The following is an 18,769-nucleotide window of genomic DNA, read 5'->3' on the forward strand; positions in this document are numbered from 1 at the left end:
AACTTCCCTACAGAAGTAAGGGTGGCAATACCATACCATTCCTTTGGTACTTTGATCCTGATGCTGGTAGCGGCTCTCAGTTTGTAGCTAGGATCCTGACCAGCAGCTGCTATTCTCCAGCTGCCCAGCTCTGAAGGCAACACCAGCGTCAGCAGCACAGAAGTAAAAGTAGCAATACCACAACCTGTCTTGCAACCCCTCACCGACAACTCTTTTTGGTCCGGACCCCTAAAATAAAGCACTGTGAAATTTCAGATTTAAATTGCTGAAATCATGAAATTTTTAATTTTTTAAAATCCTAAACTGTGAAATTGACCAAAATGGAACTACCAAATTCATGGTCCTCAGACATAGCTATCCCAGCAGAGTCCCACCGTGTAGATGTAATTTATACCACCAGAACAAGATTGTTTGTTGGCATATGAGCTCCATGAACAACGTTTGCTCTGCTGACAGAAGCGCTACTACTGGCATAACTACAGCTGCGGCCACACTTGGACAAAATTCCAAAAGGGCCGTGCTAATGGCCAAATGGGAGAATACTAATGAGGCGCTGAAGTGAATATTCAGTGCCTCATTAGCATGCTGCTGGCCATGGCACTTCAAGAGTGCTGCATTTCGATCGCGCGCGGCTCGTCTACACAGGGCCCTTTACAAAGGTACCCCGCTGACTTAAAATCCCCTTATTCCTATCAGCTGATAGGATTTATCAGTGATAATTTTGTTTTCTTCAGGTCATTAATTAAAAACTCAAAATAGTGTAGGACCAAGAACCAGTCCCTACAGATTGCTACTGGAAACATGCCTGCTCCATTACTATTACCTATTGAAAGACTTGTCTAAGTTCGGCAGAAGACTGACACTTCCACAGTCAATCCTCCAGAGTTCGATATAGCGCATCTGGTAGAGATGCACTAAAATCGAATTCACAGGGTGCTTCTGTCAGCACCAGTACTTCTGCTCCTTGTGAGGAGTACAGGAAGTCAACAGGAATGTTCACTTTCATTGACCTCCCACAGTCAAGATCCTGTGGAAGCACAAATCACGGTACATTGACTCCAGCTATGTAATTAACATAAATGGCGGTGCGTATCTTAATTTGATCTTACCCATTAGTGTAGACCTGGCATATGATTACACTTTCAGACCTGTCAGTCAGCTTTTAATACATTTAATTATATACAGTTCTAGCTTTTTAATCAAAATGTCACGTGGTACCAAGTCAAACACTGTACAGAAGTCTATTATATCAATCTTATTGCCTTAATCAGCCAAACTTGTAACTTCATCCCAAAAAAAATCAAGTTAGACCAGATTCATTTTCCAGAAACCCATCTTGATTTTCATTAATTTCATTACCTCTCCTTGAATTTTTTATTAATAAATGATATAGAGCTACAGATCTGAGAAAAAGGTGAAAGCAATTTTGTTTAATTAAATAAAATTCTTTTCCCACCCTCAAACCCTCCCTCTTTCTCACCCACAACAAAATATTTCTGTAAGAGGAAAAATGGTTACACAGGAGCAACAACAAAAGTTAGCAGCAAACACAGGAAAAATTGTTCTTAACTTGAAGTCTGAAGAATATATGTACGTAGACAAAACATGTCATTAGTCCAATCACTTATCTATTATGTACACCATTATTAAGACTAGGTGCTTGTTACTGTGATTTGGCAATTTATTTAAATCCATACTTGAAGTTTAAGTAAATCTGTAGCTGGACAGGAAGAATAAAGGACCGATCAAGACAAGCTAAAAATATTAACAGATACACTGACCTATAGTTGTCTAATGAGACTAGTCCTTTGGTAAGTGACATTTATGGATGAAAATACCTTCTACAAAAAACTCTGTAGAAACCTCATGGTGGATTAGAATGTACAGCAGGGGAAGCCAACCCTTGACTCTTGAGCCAAATGCAGCTCCTCAGAGCCATAACCTGGGAGTGTTGTCTGCCTGCTCCACCCACATCCCCCACTACTTGGTGGGAGACACGTGTGGTGGAAGCAGCAGCGGTGGCTCCGGCGAGTTGCTGGCATGGAATTAGAGTCAGGGGCGGAAGCCTGGCAGTAGGGGTTGGGGGCCTCCATTCAGGGAAGGGGGAACTGGGGTGCCTGGCTTAGTGAGAGGGGGAGGGCATTCACTTAGAGCGGGAGTGGGGCTGGGGGTGCCTGGCTCTGGGGAGAGGGCATTCAGTTAGAACAGGAAAGCTGGGGATGCTTGACTTAGGGGCGAGAAGAGAGAACTGAGCCACGTTAGAATTTATATGTCCATCTATAGATAGATAAAAAACAAATAACGAGAGAGAGGAAGAGAAATATATATGTGGCTCTTTGCACTCTATCCACTGCTATTCTGGCTCTTCATCTCTAACTTATAACTGCATAGCTGCAGAGGGAAAGATACCATAGGATAACACACAGCTGAATATTTGTTTACTGTGGCAACATAATTTTGCTAAAGTTTAAATGGGCAACAGTTCCTAACCCCTTGTGGCTTTGTCGGTCGTGTCTATTGTGGCAAGGGCCCCTCTTACCCTGACCACGGTTCAGGTTAGTCTCCTTGCTCTTTCTAGTCTCCCACCGCTTTTCTCCCAGGGGCTGGGGCTTGCAATGTGTCCAGAGCAGGGAGCCTGGCCACTGTTCCAGGGGCTCCCTCCTCTGCTCTCCTGACCCCAAACCTGGTCTGCCTTGCTTTCCCTTTAAGCTCTTTAATTCTGTCTTTCCTAACGAGTCCTCCCTCTGTCTCCTCCTCTCCTTTCAACTGTGGAGGGGCTTTTTTTTTGTTTTTTTAAAGGCCTCTTATCAAGCCAGTAGTGAAGTCAGCTGGCCCCAGTTTGGCTGAGCCAGCTCCCACCCAGCTGCTTGTAATTGCCCTGCTTCTATTTAGCAGGTCCTTCTGCCTGTTTGGGCTGCCTTTCTCTCCCTCTGAAGGAGCCCTCTGACCTGGCCCTGCCACACTATCCTGTGGAACATAAGATTTGTCATTTTGGATCAGACACAACATCCATCTAGTTCAGAAACACATTTCTAGCAGTGGCCAGCACCACGTCTCAGTATAAAAATCCAGCCATAGACAGTTACAATATAATTTGTGCCCCCGTGAAGGTATCATCCTACTCCCTGTTAGAGACTCTTTTAATCCCTGGATCATACAGCGTTTATCCCTTCCAAAATTCTTCAAATTAACCATTGTAACTCAGGCCCCACAAAATTCAGTCTGTTCTGGTCAATTCCACAGACCAAGGGTTTTTTAATTGGTCAGTTTCACAATTTCAGGTGGTTATATCTGAAACTTCATGGTGCTCTAACTGGGGAAGCCCTAACCCAAAAGCGGGTGGACATCAGGGGTGGGGGTGGACGGGAGCAAACCTATTGTGGGGAAGGAGTCCCAAGACTGCCACCCACATTTCTGTGCTGCCTTCAGGGTTGGGCTAGACAAGTTTCTTGGAGGTGAAGGTAGGTACTTTCTGGGGGTTCCAAGCAGCTAGTCCAGGCCAGCAGCAGATTAATACAGGGCCCCCAACCAATTTGAAGGACCATGAGTAAAATGGGTTTCCCAGCCCCAGAAGCAGCCCGAGCTTGGTAGCCCCTATCGGTCATCCCAAGTCCTGGCAGGAGCTATGGGGACAGAATCCCCCCAGCCTGGACACACTGAGCCCCACAGGCTACAGTCCCGAACCCAAGCTGAAGATGGGAAAGGGTTCAAAAACCTCAAGCCCAGGCTCCCCCAAGCCCCTGCTAGAGTGGTGGGGGGGTCAGAAGCCCAGACCATGGGCTTTTCCCAGCTGCATCTGCTGGGAGCAGAAGCCCCCAGTCCTGGGGGTTGCAGGAAAGAATCCCAGAGCTGTGCACTTGCAGCTATGACAGAAGACGGGTGGGAGGGGGCAGACAGAAGGCCCAGAGCCTGGCAGGAGCTGCTCAGGGGGAGGAAGCCCCAAGCTTTGCACCCCAGGGGGTGGGGAGGGCAGAAGCCATGAGCCCAGCTCCCTGGATTGCTCCAGCACAGAAGTGAGGGCGTACTACCCTCACTCCTGTGCTGCCTCTCGAGGCGACAATTCACTGCTGTCACTGTGGTTGCGATGAGGAGGACAACCTGCAATGCCAGTTTTAATCAGAGCTTGGTTTCAAGGGCAATGTTAAGTGCAGAAAAAGGGGGAAACTTCTGACAATTAGTCCCTCCCTGCATGTCCTTTCTTCCCTTCCTCCTCCAAGCCCAGAGCTGTATTTCAAAAAGTAAACTTCCAGGTGGCTTGTGGTCCTCTTTGGAGCCCATTAAGGCTGCTTCTGAAGTGGTATCAGAACACCAGTGAGCAATAATTTTTGACAGGGGGAGGGGGATCACACCAAGACTGTGTTAAGTGGTCAAGGGCTGTGCTTTCTATGGAGGCAGTGCAGGGTCTGGGACGGAGGCTGGGTGCGGAAGGGAACTCGAGGTAGGGGACTAGGGTGCAGGAGACAGTGTGGGGTTTGAGAGGGAGTTTGGGTGGAGGGAGGTGTGGCCTGAAATGGGTCATTGGGGTGTAGGCTACAGGAGAGGATTCTGACCTGGGGGAAGAGATGTAGGAGAGGGTGCAGGGTCTGAGAGGGAGTTGTGACCTGGGACAGGTGGGGTGGGGAGAAGATGCAGAGGGTTCAGTAGTGACCTGGGGCAAAGTATTGGGGGGCAGGGTCTGGGAGCGAGTATGGACACAGGATTCTACGCTAGCAGTGGGGCATTAAGGTGTGCAGAGTCTGGGAGGGAGTTTGGGTGCAGGAGTGGAGGGGCCAGAGGCAGGCTCTGTCCAAGAGGCACTTACTGAGGTGACTCCCAGCCTGCAGCACTTTCAGGCAGGCTTCCCTGCCTGCCACCAGTCCCAGCCCATTGGCTGTTCCACGTGGCTCTTTGCACTGTGGGGAGGGGGAAAGAGAGGGCTCCATCTGCTGCTCCCTCCCCCAGCAAAATCTCTCAGCTCCTATAAGCTGGAAACTGGCCAATGGGAGCTGAGAATTGTGCTGCACAAGCCCTTCCCACTCCACAGCCCAGAGAATCACAGTGAGCAGACAGCTGCTCTGAGCAACGTTGCTCGCTGCCGCAGGGATGGGCCACTAGCCAGATTAAAAGGCTTGGGAGGCCAAATCCGCACCATGGGCCATATCTTTCCCGCAGTGTTCTCTGTAAACTGAATGCTTGGGCAGCCACCCAGAAGAGATTCAAATACTGCCCAGCTAGTTAGCGGAGCACCCACAGCCAGCAGCATGCGTGTTTATCTGCACATGCCTCTGTGCACATAAAATTTATTCTGCATATAGACGGAAAAAAATGGAAGGGAACACTGCAGTAATCCTTCTGACACGGGCATGCAAGCTGTCTATTGCCAAGTACTCCTTTCTACCCAGCCACCCTGAAAGGTTGTGCATGCTGCCTTGACTAGAAACAAGCATACCAAACAAAGGGAAGACTGAAAGCAATTCACATAATAATTCCCTTGAACAACATCTGAGATTGGCATTTGGAGTTTATTTTATGTCTTAGAGAGAAAGGGGTAGTGGGGGAACTCACTGCATTAAACATATTAAGTACAAAATTAAACATAAAAAAAAAATAATTTTAGTGCTTTTTGGGGAATCGTGGCAGAAGGAACTGGAGGAAGAGCCTTCATCATCACTTTCAACAACTGAGTAAACAACATGATGGGCTGCATTTAGCAGCTACTGAACCACACTGATGAATGCTGTCTGTCAGTCTTGCACTGTGAAATACTTGCTGTAAGAAAGGCACGATAATGGATAATCATGACAGGTGTATTCCTAGCAAGCAAACAAACTACATTTCCCATTCAGATTGAAGATTGCTTTATGTCCCACAAAGCCATGAAAGTTTCTTTCCAATTTAACGTGCGGACAATTTATAAGAAGTGGTATTCAGTTAGGCTCCACATTTAAGGTCATTTCTTCTTCTTATGTGGCATTTTCATTACTGTGGGGGTTGCAACCTTGGTAGCTCTTTCTGTACCATGCTCTGCTAATATCTTTGTGGATGAACAATCCTTTAGATTCACTCAAAGATACTATCTATGGCAGCCATCCAAAAACCCTTTTTTGCCTTGGGTTCTTCTGCCATTAAAATTTCACTTCCAGTGGCCAGAAGCCTGCACTGCCCGCAGCACCTTGTAATATTTCTTTTCGTAAGATCTGTGACTAGTGTTTGCTGAGTTCCAATAATCTCCAATACTCTGCATTAGTTATTTGCTCTACCCATGATACTTTCAGAAATCTTCAAAACCGAAAGGGCTTTTAGAAAACCTAGCCGGCATACAGATTTCCCCCCGCTCCCCCATGGCTTCTCTCTTTGTTTGTTTTATACTGAGGATGGGTTACTCAGGAAGGAGGAGTGAAAAGATTTAAATGTTCTTTGAGAGCAGTAGAAGTCAAACCAGCTCAGTCAGCAGCGTGCTGTTAAACAGGGAAGGAAACAGGTTAGTTTAGTTTTCATTGTTAAAAATTAGTGAAATTGAAATACAATAAAATAGTATAAATTTTTAAATTTATTTCAGTGTTAATAACCTAAGGTTTTTAACAGATATGAGCTCTACTTTGGTTATAATGCTAGTTATCATAGAAACCTATATCTTTCTAACAGTGCTTTATTTCACTCATGCAATTTATACTCATGCAACGTACATTTTTCATGGTATAAGAACAATTATAGATAAACGAATCTAGCACAAAGACGAGCACAAACCTCCAAAAACGAATTACAAATAAATATTTCTCAGCAGACAAGCCATGTTTAAGGAAAGATGTGGTCTGAGCTATTCTAGCCAAAATGACTAACAAGGACAACAACACGTTCCATTTCCTTTGCCTACCCTTGAAATCGGACTTCAGTGGTTACATGGGTGACCAGCTGAATTACCCTGACTACACCAGCGCAAATTTGGTGCTCAGGAAAGCAAGAGTTTAGGCTTGGCCAAAGCCGAAACAGTGAGTCTGCAGGTGCTCTACAAATAGACTGGAAGATTGGACTCAAACTGAGACCACCAGCGATGCTGAATTGTGATGATCTACCATAAGAAGCAGAAGTGAGAGTTAGAAGGAAACCAAACTTATTTGCACAAAGACTAGAAGAGGAGTTTCCTGAAGTGAACACTACCACCCAGCAGCACACCACCAAACTCTCTAGCCTAAGATGCATAAGTGATTTAGAAGCACAAGTCACAATCAAAGTTCCCTCTAGGCCAGGGGTGGCCAGCGAGTTAGATCAGGGATTCCCAACCTATGGGTTGGGACCCGAACATGGGTCACCATTAGATTTGTTAAGGGTCACCAGTAGCTCGGAGCTGCATGTGAGCCGTAAAGAAGCCATTTGCAGCTCCCTCTATCAATAGTGAAGCAATTACACATTACAAAGACAGCTTTTCTATCTTAGATATTCGTAGCCATCCCAGGCAAGCCACTTAATAGACTCTTGCTGCAAGTAATTTTCACCCCTCTTCCTGTCTCCTCTTTGCCCCCCCTTATGTTCTATGTAGCTGATTTGTCATTTCCATTTTTTTGTTTGTATCTCCCCCGTCCCGAGTGTAACTCCCCGCAGCCCCTCCAGCCTCTGAGTGTGGGGTTTAAGCTAGGGGAACAGTGGGGGAGCATTTTGCGGGGGTGGGAGTCTTTTCACCACAATTCAGATCAACTATAATAAACTTAGTGTTGTTATTAACGTATTTTCCTTTTTTCTACAAAATAACCACTATGAATATATAAACGTGAGGGGGCGCAATTTTATATTCTTGCCTCAGGTGCAAAATGAGCTAGTTACAGCACTGCTCTCACTCCCCCACCCTCACCCCCATTTTTGAATTGCTGTGGGTCACCAAGTCTTCCTGAATTGTTAGAATGGGTCCCTGTCTGGAAAGGGTTGGGAACCGCTGAGTTAGAGACTAAGAGCCCAAATAGCAGTGGATAGAGCGCAAAGAGCCACGTATGTATCTATCTAGACAGACAGAGATAAAAATAAATATATAATACATGGCTCAATGGCCTACTGTTCCGACAGAGCCAGGCACTCCCAGCCCCCCACTTTAACCCAACCTCCCTCCCATTCACAAAAGCCAGGCACCCCCCCCCGCAGCGCATCCCACTCTAACCCAAAGCCTGGGAGTCCCCAGAGCCGCACCCACGCGCTTCTCTAATCAGGCGCTGGGGCACACGTGCAGAGCGGCGATGAGCAGTTCGGATGTGCGGCTCCAAGCAGGAGCCGCATTTCATTGATCAAAGAGCCGCTGGTTGGCCACCCCCTCCAGTGTACGCTGTGTACCAGCAGAGAAGCCTATTAAGCCCCATGCAGGGGCTTAGGGCTGTGGTGGGGAGAGGCGCCCCTCCCCCAACTCTTGTCCAGCCCCAGCATGAAACTGCCCTGGCCAGCAGCAGTTGAATTAAAATTTCTTACAGGCACTGTCCTTTTGCAACCCCCCCTCCCCGCTGCCAAAGGAGGGGCGGCCTCACAGCAGGGGGGTTGGGATAGGACAGTATCTGTAAGCAACTTAAATGTGAGATGGAGAGTGGGGAGCTCAGGGCACGGGGGTGGGGTTTGTGAGGGAACTCAGGGCAGAGGGCTGGGAGACGTGGGAGGCACAGGAGTCGGGGCAGGGGGCTGGCGGAGTGCAAGGGGAACCTGAGGCTGGGAGTGCAGCCACGGCACTGCCTGGCCCCTGGATCCCCAGGACTGACCAGGGCAGCAGGGACCACGTTGCGCAGCTGCCCAAGCACTGGGGTGGAGTCTGGGTGCACCGGGGCTGTGCTGCCCAGGGCGCCAGCAACATTCAGAGCCCCAACCCCAGCTGGTCAGTCTCCTACTGCTACACTGCCCCACCACACACCAGCCTCGTCTCTCCCCATCCCACAGCCCCCACGCAGCTGCACCCCAAACCCTTCATCTCCAGTCCCACCCCAGAGGCCACTCTCCCAGGCAGAGCCCACCCCCACCCGCACACCCCAACCCTCCGCCGCAGCCTGAGCATTTCATCCCTCCTGCCACACCCTGCAGCCCACCCCCAACCAACCCTCCGCTGCAGCTTGAGCATTTCATCCCTCCCCCACCCTGGAGCCCTCCCCCCCTCAATCTTCTGCCTCAGGCCTGAGCTCCTTCCCACATTCCGAATCCAGGGGTCCCTGTAAGCTGAGCACTGGGGCAGCCACCCAGGAGATTCAGGGGCCGCCCAGCTGATTAGCAAAGTGCCTGCAGTCACCCACAGTGGGCAGCATGTGTTTCTCCTGGTGGTGCACAGCCACACACGCCTTGGGGCACGTCAAATGTATTCTGCTCGCAGACGGAAGAAATGAGAGGGAGCCCTGTTAGTCAACAGAATTTATCCTCAGAGTTATCAGACACCGGTATAAGCTGGATGTTACTATCACTCTACTGGTTAGGGATGTAAAGTCCCATTTAATTACTTAAACTGTTTACATGGTTAAGTGATTAACAGAATGGCAGGGAGCTGGGGGAGCCACTTCCGCCCAGAATGGAGCAGCGCCCCTGCAGCAGACAGGGAATGCTCTAGCCAGGCTAAAGCAGCCCTGCTTGCAGCTCCACCACAGGTGCAGTCCCCGCTCTGCGGCGGTCCAGCCCAGGAGCACCATAAGGAGGGACGCACCAATGGGACCAGAGCAGCCAGGCTGGAGCAGCCTCCCTAGGTGTTCTTACCACCTTCCAAGCTCTGCCCCCAACCCCTCCGGGGCCACCACTGATGGGGGAGCCCAGCTAGAACATCCCCACCTGCAGTGGCGCTCTGGAGCTAGAGCCACCTCTGCCTGCAGCAGGCCGTGGGGGGGGAGGGGTTGCTCCAATGCATACTGGTTAATGGTAACCAGTAAGCTTCATCCATTTAGGGTGAAGCTTATCAGTTAACCAGCTAGCCATTAACATCCCTGCTACTTGTATAATTAAAGTAATACAACACATCCCACTCTCATCAGTGTTAATGCAGTTGTATCTGTACAGCATATTCTTGTACAGCATGGGAAATGAGATATACTGGGTATAAGAATCAAGTCCTCACCGCCCCAACCAAAATAATTAACTTTTAAATGAAGACCAGGCTTCGAGCACTTCTGAAAATCCCACTAACATCTTAGACCATAACAATGTCAATTAACTGTGTCTTCCACCATAAAAAAGGGCAATATTTACTACATTAAGTTGTGCAGATTTTGTAACATTTGTGAAGTGTTTTGAAAAGAAGAAATGCAAGATATTGTCATATTCTTCTTTTACGTGCCGTTAACTCCAGTGAGAATTTCACATGAATTATGTACTTCATCACATAACTGTAGCAGGCACAGTATAGACTGTTTACTGCTTGATATGCAAAACCAAGCAAAAGCTTATGTATCCTGGACAACATTTACCTTATGCAGTGTTATTGTAGCTGAGCGGGTCCCAGGATATTAGAGAGCTCTATGTAAGCTTGAAAGATTGTTTATTGGACCTACTTCTGTTGGTGAAGATATTACATCACCTACCTTGTTTCACTAACTTATTTCAGTCAAAAATGAAAGAGAAAATATAACTGATTTATATTTTCCATGTGTGGTAATTTTGATTAAGTAACTAATGGGTGTAGGTGCTGAGTCTATTCTTTCATGTCGAAGGAAACTATTCATTTGCCTTATTTCTTGACAAACCCAGATTACAGTTTAAGACATCGAGACTCCTGATGAACAACATACTACAATTATGAAAAAATATTTCTTTTACGCAAAAGTAATAAAATTTATATCCCAGTACAATTGCCTTCACTGTAGCTGATAAAACTTGCTGTTGTACAGGCCAATATTAAACTGCTTTAGGCTAACTGCAAAGTGGCACCTTTTGCAAAACTGCCACAAGTGCCAAAAACAATCAGTCGTTTTCAGTCTGACCCAGGAGATATTACGAAGACCCTTTCAGCACCAGCCCAACATATCAATAAGTATTGACTGCGGGCAAAGATGCTGTTCCAGCTCCTCAATCATCATCGCCACTTCCTGGAACACCTGGGGCTTCCCCGCAGGTCTCCCTGCAAGAAGTAACCAGGCCCAGCTTTTGATCACTCCATCTTATTATGAAATCAGCCAAGATCATAGATCAAGACAGTCAGGCTGTATTTTCCAATGCCGATAACAGAGTAATCATACTCAGAAGTGTATATTTTTACCTACAGCTTTACTGTCACAATGTGTCATTTTGTTAGATGACCCACTGATCCAAAACTGGGCCCAATTAGCAGGACTGGCACGCATCTTAACTTTGTACTACCTGGTACTCATGGAGATTAAATTACATTACCTTCATGGACCATCCAAGATCCCAGCTCAGAAAGCGGGGTAGACACTCCCCAGAGGGGCAAGACATCCCTCACAGCAGATCTCAGCACACATATGGGAGGGGGAAATGTGGGACTGACAGGATCCTCCAATCTCCCTGCCATTCATCCTCATGCCCCACTTAATTTTTTCACTCCCCTCCCCCAATGTGAGGTCTTCAAAGCTTACCACTCAACCGCATCACCCCCCCACCCATCCCTCAGCACACCCTCAAACCCTGCCTCTTTATTCTCTTAATTTCCCCTCTGCCCCCCATCCCTTCCAGCAGGCTTTCAGACCTGTAATTTCTCTTTTGGAAAACAGTTTGGTCACTTTCTGAATTATCTTCCATGCTCAGACTACACATCCTCCAAATAAACCCCACCCCTTTGACAGGGGCAGACACAAATAAAATGCCCATATTTCACTTTCAGATTCTTGCTGAGAGTAGATTTCAAACTGAGAGTGCATAAGAATAAGTCAGGTCTGCTGACCAAAGCATGTCCCCAGGAGCCACCAAGCTCCCATGGAAACTGGGTGGCTGAAAACCTATCTTGACTATGGTCACAGACCCATAAAGTATGATCTACGCCCCAGGCTGTAACCAGTCCCTTGAGAATGACTTCTTTAGGAATCCAGACCCTCGGGATCCACAAAGTTCCCCAGAGACAGGCCTGTGACCTACACAACTTGCAAGCTGGGCCTTTGGGTGGACCTCCTCCTTTGGCATGGCTCCCTGAGACCAGACCCCCAGGGAAGGCTTAGTTTTTGGTCATTCAGGACAGAATGCTCTTAGTAAATAATTGCATTAACACCAGACAATCTTTGCCAAAGAAAGTAACAATTTATTAGTCACCTGACAGACGATCTCAAATCCTGTAGTTAGCACAGAGGATTCAAGGGTAAGTGTTCCAAGACCACAGCATCCTTCACCCATGACACTGTAGCTATCATTTTTGCTTCCTCTTCCACTTCCTTTGTGCCAGTCCCAGGTCTGAGCCCTGTCTCTCTTTGGGCATGTCTACACTGCAGTAACTCACTCACTGCTGGCCCATGACATCTGACCCTGGCTCACAGGGGCTGCGCTGTGGGATGGTAAAACTGAATGACAGTGTTCCCTGTAAGCTGTGTGCTTGTTTTTTGGTTTCTACCGGTGATGCACATGCATCCATGCCTCGGCACATTAACAATTATTCTGCACATGGATGGAAAAAATACACACATGGATGGAAAAGGCTAGAGAGAATAATGGAGCCTTTCCTTACTCATTCTGCAGATCATGAAACGTGCTTCCACCTGGAGAACGGATAAATGTTCAGTTGCACTGAAATACAACTGAACAGGGCAATCACAGACCCAAGAGAAATTGTAATTTTGGCCTCTTGAAGTGACTATTCTGATAGAATCTTTCGTTTGTTATGGGAAGTAAGAATCCACTTGGCATTTTAAGGGAAAACTCAATTTCCATCTGCCACCCACCCCAACCTCTTTAGTTTTTCTACAAGATCTGCCTACCCATTATGGGGAGATAAAACAAGGAGAACTAGTTCTTTCCATACGCTTCCTTTGCAAGTACTCAAACATTTAAGCCAGAGCTAGTGTACCCCTAGCTCAAAATAAGTTACACAATTTGCGTTGTGCAAATTACATAACTTATTTTGAGGCCTCTTATTTCAAACCCAGTGCAGACTATACACTGCACCAGCGTTTGAAATAAGCGCTTATTTAGAGCTTTTGTCCGACAAAGGTTACCAGGAAAAAACAGCACGCTCTAAACAGCCCTGTTTGAACCTGTGGTTTCTATTTCAGCATACAACTGTACAGAAACAACAGTGTAGCCTTAGCCTTAGATACTTCAATCACACACACTCCCATGCAGTGCAGCTTCTTAACACTAGACTTCTGGTGGGTAAAATGTTTAAACTCAATTTCACTAGCCAGTTTTTACTTTTTTTTATTTTATTTTTTTAAGTACAAGTAATGTTTACAGTAAAAGTTTGGTAACATGAAATATGGGGTAGGGAAGTTGATTTGGGTCTAAACATCAAGGAGTCAAGAACCACAATGCTTTGTTTTCCTATAAGTAAAAGGTAACTTATCACTGTTTTTCAAAGCCAAAATGTTGAATGCATGACTGTCTATGCTAGAGATAGCACAGCAAATCACATCTGGTGTTAAATGCACATATCTTGAGTTAGTTTGCATCCATGAAATATTAGTTGTTAAATATTTTCAAATCAACCAATTCAATTTACAAAAGAGATGAATTAGTGAAGTGTCTTCTGCTGAGTTCAACAAGTGCAGCAACCCAAGCCAGACACCTGAAGAAGCAGCCACTGCCTTTAACATCCATTGTCAATCAGCAGTTTCTGTGCTGCAGGCCCAGTACAAGAATCTGCATGAAAGTTTTATCTGTTCCACTGCAATCAATGCTTACAACCTAAGATTAGTCAATCATATTGGACTTTACCAAAAACATTGTTATAGTACAGACAAAAGTAAAACAAAATATCCAAGCACAAAATTTCACACCAAAATAAATGCTATCAAAACAAGCTGGATGGTTCACCTGTTGACTAATAAAAATGCAGATTGAGAAGAGTGATTTACCGTGTGCTGTCAAACATCTGAGATTCTGGACCCTGAACTGTTAGCCCCAGAGTGGCAGAAGGGGAAAGACCAATTAAGATTACATTAGACTTTAAAACAGAACAGTTTGCTGAAATCATGAGCAGTTAACTACTTGGAAAGGAGACCAATTATCAAAAGTACCGTAACACTTCCTTGCCTTGCACAATGGCTATACCCTTTCTCCCTAAGACAGCAAAAACAAAGATTCAAGGAGGGGAGATAGGCTCAAAAATAAAAGTAATATGTTCTCAAGGAAAATTAGGTGACACCTAATTAGACAATATGCTAAGGGTTTGTCTGCACACACAGTGCTACAGCCACTGCAGTGCTCTACATGAAGATGCCTTTACATTAAAGAGAGCATCTCCCATCAGCATAGTTAATCCCACCTTGCCAAGAGAGGCTCTCCTGTCGATATAGCAATGTCTGAAGGTAGGATAGGTCAATATAGCTCCATGGTGTGGATTCTTCACACCCCTGAGCAATGGCCTAGACTTGGCCTAACACACGCAGGGACAAAGTTTCAACATGGAGGGTGCCAAGAAAAAGTTTTGCTAAAAGTTACAAAAGATTCTTTACTACTGATCTGGGTGCCTATACATTAGATTAACAGTTGATTAAAGCTATCATCATCATCTTAAGAGGATCCAAGACTCAGCAATACTATATTTAGTTTAGGCTGTCAAATCCCCAGAATTTCTCTTCTCCATATTATAGTTACATGCTACCTGCTCATGTACAGCTGAGCCACTCAGAGGTAGGCTTCCTATTTATTTTTAAACCATTCTTTAATCATTTTCTGCACATGCTTCATATTAACAGAGGTACAGCAGATTTCACCAAGAAAGAGACAAGTGACATTTTCTGCTTTTCAATTATTAATATTCAAAAACAAACACACCCTTTTCCCAATTCACTGCACTAGTGATGGGGGAAGGAGGGAGAAGAGGCCTAATTATATTGTGTACATTATTTACTGCCAAGGGCTCATGAGACCAGCTTAGACAAAGCACATTGAGACCCTCTGGTGCAAGATACTACAAAACTATAACAGTTTGCATTTCTACATTATGCTTCATTATAGCCCCTTCCAAATGTCAAACTAACGGGGCCAGACTCTTCAGATACTTTGTTTAGCTTGGTTGCTCAGCATGTATACCCGCTCTCTTGGGCTCCCTGCCTGGCCCCTTCTATTTGCTTCCATGGGTCAGGCACGTAGAAAAACACAACACACACAAACAAAAGCAATACCCCAGGATGCATCCCTTTAACACAGTGTTTCTACTTGTGCAGGCACACCCCTTAGCCAAATCTCACCTTCAATCCAAGGGCCAGGCAGCCCTTCAGAGGGTGACCACATGTCCTGATTTTTTAAAGGACAGTCCCAAATTTGCGGCTTTGTCTTATATAGGTGCGCAGCAGCCTCCCCCGCCCCCCCCCCCCCACACACACCTTCCTGCTTTTTCACACTTGCCATCTGCCCCCCAGGCCTTCCCCAGCAACACGGACACGGAGCTGAAGGGAGACAAGCCCCCTGCTGACGGTCCCCGCTCTCCAGCTACCTCGGTGGCATGTGACACACACAGCCCAGCCCGCGGCTGCAAGGCAGGGGCTGCCTCCGCCCACCGCCAGCCAACTCCTCGGGGAGGCAGCAGCCAGCGGGGGTCCCAGGCGGGGCCACCCTCCCGGAGCAGCTCCCGAGGCGGCCGGGGGCAATGCCCAGCCGCGGCGGGGGACCAGGGTAACGCCCGGCTGTTACACCGGCCGCGCGGGGAGGATGGCGAGAGCTACGCGCTGCTGCAGCAGCTGCTGGGCGCCGGCTCCCCGCCATGTGCAGCCCGGGCACAGCGGGCAGATGTCCGCTTCAAGGGGAAGCGCAGGGCCCCGGCAGGGGCGGAAGATCCCTTCGTCCCGAAGCCACGGGGCTGGCCTGGGGCAAAGCTTAGCCAGGTCCCAGCGCCCCGCGGGGCTGGAGCCCGGGAGCAGCTGCCCCGGCGAGGGAGGCAGACCCCGGGGAGAAGGCGACTTGGGGACGGGGGTTGCCCGAGGGCTGCGGGGGAGACCGGGCTGGGAAAGGGGCAGGAGGAGGAGGAGCTCTCCAGGGAAGGGCCGCGACTGGCAGACGCGTACACGGCGGCAGCCACCGCCACCGCGCTCCCCGCAGCAATGCCCCGGCGCGGGCGGGCGGGCGGGATCCCCTCCCCCGCCCCCTGCAGCCCCAGCCGCACCAACCTGCAGCGGCCGCCGGCTTAGCGGGCTCCGCTCCTGCCCGGCCGGGCTGCAGCCCCTGGGCCGCCACCCGCAGCTGCAGCAGAGCCTGCCCCGCTCAGAGCGGGCTCGCGCCACAGCCGCCGCTGGTGCTGCTCCCGGGAGGCGGAGCGGGGATCGGAGCGTGGCGGCCGGCGGGCTCCCGGCGAGGCGCGTTCATTGAGTGCGGCAGATGCTGCTGCCGTCTCCGCCGCCACTTCCTGTGCAACCAGGCTTCGGGTCCTCCTGGGCTGCGGGGGGAGGCGGCGGCGGCGGCTCTGCCTCTGGCCCCCCAGCCCGGCCCGGCCCGGCCACGCCACAATGCAGCCGCCGAGCTCCGGCCTTCCCCTCCCAGCGCCCGGCCCCGCCCTCAGCCCCCCGGGCTGGCGGCCAGAGCTTGCCGAGAGGGAAGGGGCGGGGGCGGGGACAGCCGCGGGATGGGCTCGCAACCGCGTGCGGGAAAGTGCCCGCCGCTGGGGCGGCGTGAGGAGTGGGAGCTGCCTACCCTCCCCCTTTGGGTAGAGCTCCTTCGGTCAGGTCTCCGAGGGGCAGCCTTGGTAGCCTGTCTCCCCACAAGCAAGCAGACCTGGGGCACCCGAAAGCCTAACAAGTTTATTTAGCGGGTGATGGGCTTGTGTGGGTCCGGCCCACTGCCCGCAGAGCTCACTACCGAATAAGTGTTAGGTTACACGTGTCAGGCTTTAGAGTGGTAGCCGACTGCGGGCTTGACCCTGGTGTGCGGCATGAGGGACGGTTCGAATAGGAGAGGCAGACCCCCCAGAGAATGGGTAGATGATCTGGTAGATTGGCGCGGAGCTAGTCTGCGGAAACGAAGCCACTCCGCACTGGATAGGGAAAGATGGAAGGCACTAGAGAGGCCTTAGACACCGATGAGCACTGAGACCATGGTTGTTGATGAACTGCTTGTTTCCCATTCAGGTCAGTGACAGAGGGTGCTTGCCGTAAGCAGGGACTGGGTAGGCACTGCACCTCTCTGCAGTGCTGTGCGTGCCATGAAAAGGGCATTGGAGCACAAGCAATATTTTGATTTCTTAACAGGGCAAGACTACAGGGGTGGAAGCTTTGAACTGCCATGCCTAGAGGTGCTGGGGCTGAGCCTTGGCAAGTACCCACAGCCCTAATTAAACATTGTCTTACTGAGTAAGAGATCAGTCACGTGCAGAAACTTGTCCCCTCATGTTTTACTCTGCATATTTTTGTTTGTTTGTTTGATTTTTTTTTTTGCTTCCATACTAATCAAGCTGAAATTAAAATGATGTTTTTTACTATAGCTCATGTCATTAAAAGTGACCAGCTGTTTCTGTTTGCTTGTGTCCTCCATTCTGCTTGCAGCATTGTTCTAAACCTGTTAGGCCCAGGGTATTAGAGGGACAAGATGGAGGTGGTAGTATCTTTTATGGAACTAACTCCATGAAAGAAGGAAGCTTTCCTGCTTATACAGAGTGCATTGTAAGGTATGGGAAACAGCTCTGTGCAGTGTCTCTTCCATATTCTGGGCATTTGTCTCCATATAATGAACAACACTTTAACCCTGGCATGTTGCACTTAGAACCTGATCCAAAACCCACTTCAGTCAAGGGTTCTCTCTATACATGGATGGGGAACCTCCAGCACAACAGTTGATGTAGCTCATAAGGATTAGCCACTGGCAGGCCACCACCTAGTTTTTTTAACTGTGTCTGTAGGCATGGAGTCTCTCAGCTCCCAGTAGCTGTAGTTTGACATTCCAGTCTCTGGGAGTTGCAGAAAATGGCACAGGCTGAGCCACTACTTCCCACAGTTCTTATTGGCTGTGAACAGCAACCAACAGCCAATGGGAGCTGCAAGGCTCTGTACTTGCAGACACTGAAGTAAACAAACCATCTGGCAAGTCCACAAGGAGCTAACCGGCTCCTGCTCTACCTTGGCCTTTGGATGAAGCCTTTAAAGAACACACATACATACATGCACATCTATTTGAAAATCAGGATTATAAACAAAAGGGTGGAGCCACTTTGGAAAACATGGGGATCACATCATCAGGATGCATTAATATATGCGTAAGCACAGGTGACTATACATGCCACTGACATAAAAATGATAATAAAAGTACAATCATGGATCTAAATTTAAAAAACCCATTCAAGTGTAGGATTAAAAATCTATGTATATTACACCTTCCTGTGACCTATGCATCACCGAATCCCATAGATTGCCAACATTTGTATTATTATTTTATATTTAAAACTGTATTATGCTAATGATGAGATCACATCACATAGTAAACATATAGGCAACATTTATATTTCAGTACATAGTTCTAAAGTACTTAAGATGTTATAAAAATACAGGACAAAATTTTCAAATCCTGGCACCAAAAGTTACGCTTTGAAATATATATTTAGACACCTAAATACATACTGATTTTCAGAAATGCTAAGAACTTACAGATCCCATAGATTTCACTGGGAATTGCATGTGCTCTGTACATTTGAATATCAGGTCACTTACGCAGAGTCCTTTATAAAGATTTCAGAAGCTACTATTAGGCACTAACATTCACAACATTT

At 48.0% G+C, this 18,769-nt stretch overlaps 1 protein-coding gene across 6 annotated transcripts in view; it reads right to left on the reverse strand.

Annotated features, from left to right (window-relative positions):
* The window catches only part of AGPAT3 (1-acylglycerol-3-phosphate O-acyltransferase 3), a 170,905-nt gene extending 154,387 nt beyond the window's left edge, over positions 1-16,518 (reverse strand). For 4 of the 6 annotated variants that reach the window (XM_074995396.1, XM_074995364.1, XM_074995379.1 and 1 more), the window contains exon 1: positions 16,185-16,517. The gene's annotated coding sequence lies outside the window, so the exon portion shown is untranslated. Of the gene's footprint in view, positions 1-15,404; positions 15,477-16,184 lie in introns of those variants that run through there. The other 2 variants (XM_074995436.1, XM_074995388.1) reach the window with 2 other exon arrangements.
* Positions 16,519-18,769: the final 2,251 nt, after the last annotated feature.

This window comes from Carettochelys insculpta, chromosome 1 (assembly GCF_033958435.1).
Source record: "Carettochelys insculpta isolate YL-2023 chromosome 1, ASM3395843v1, whole genome shotgun sequence".
NCBI classification, from domain to species: Eukaryota; Metazoa; Chordata; order Testudines; family Carettochelyidae; genus Carettochelys; species Carettochelys insculpta.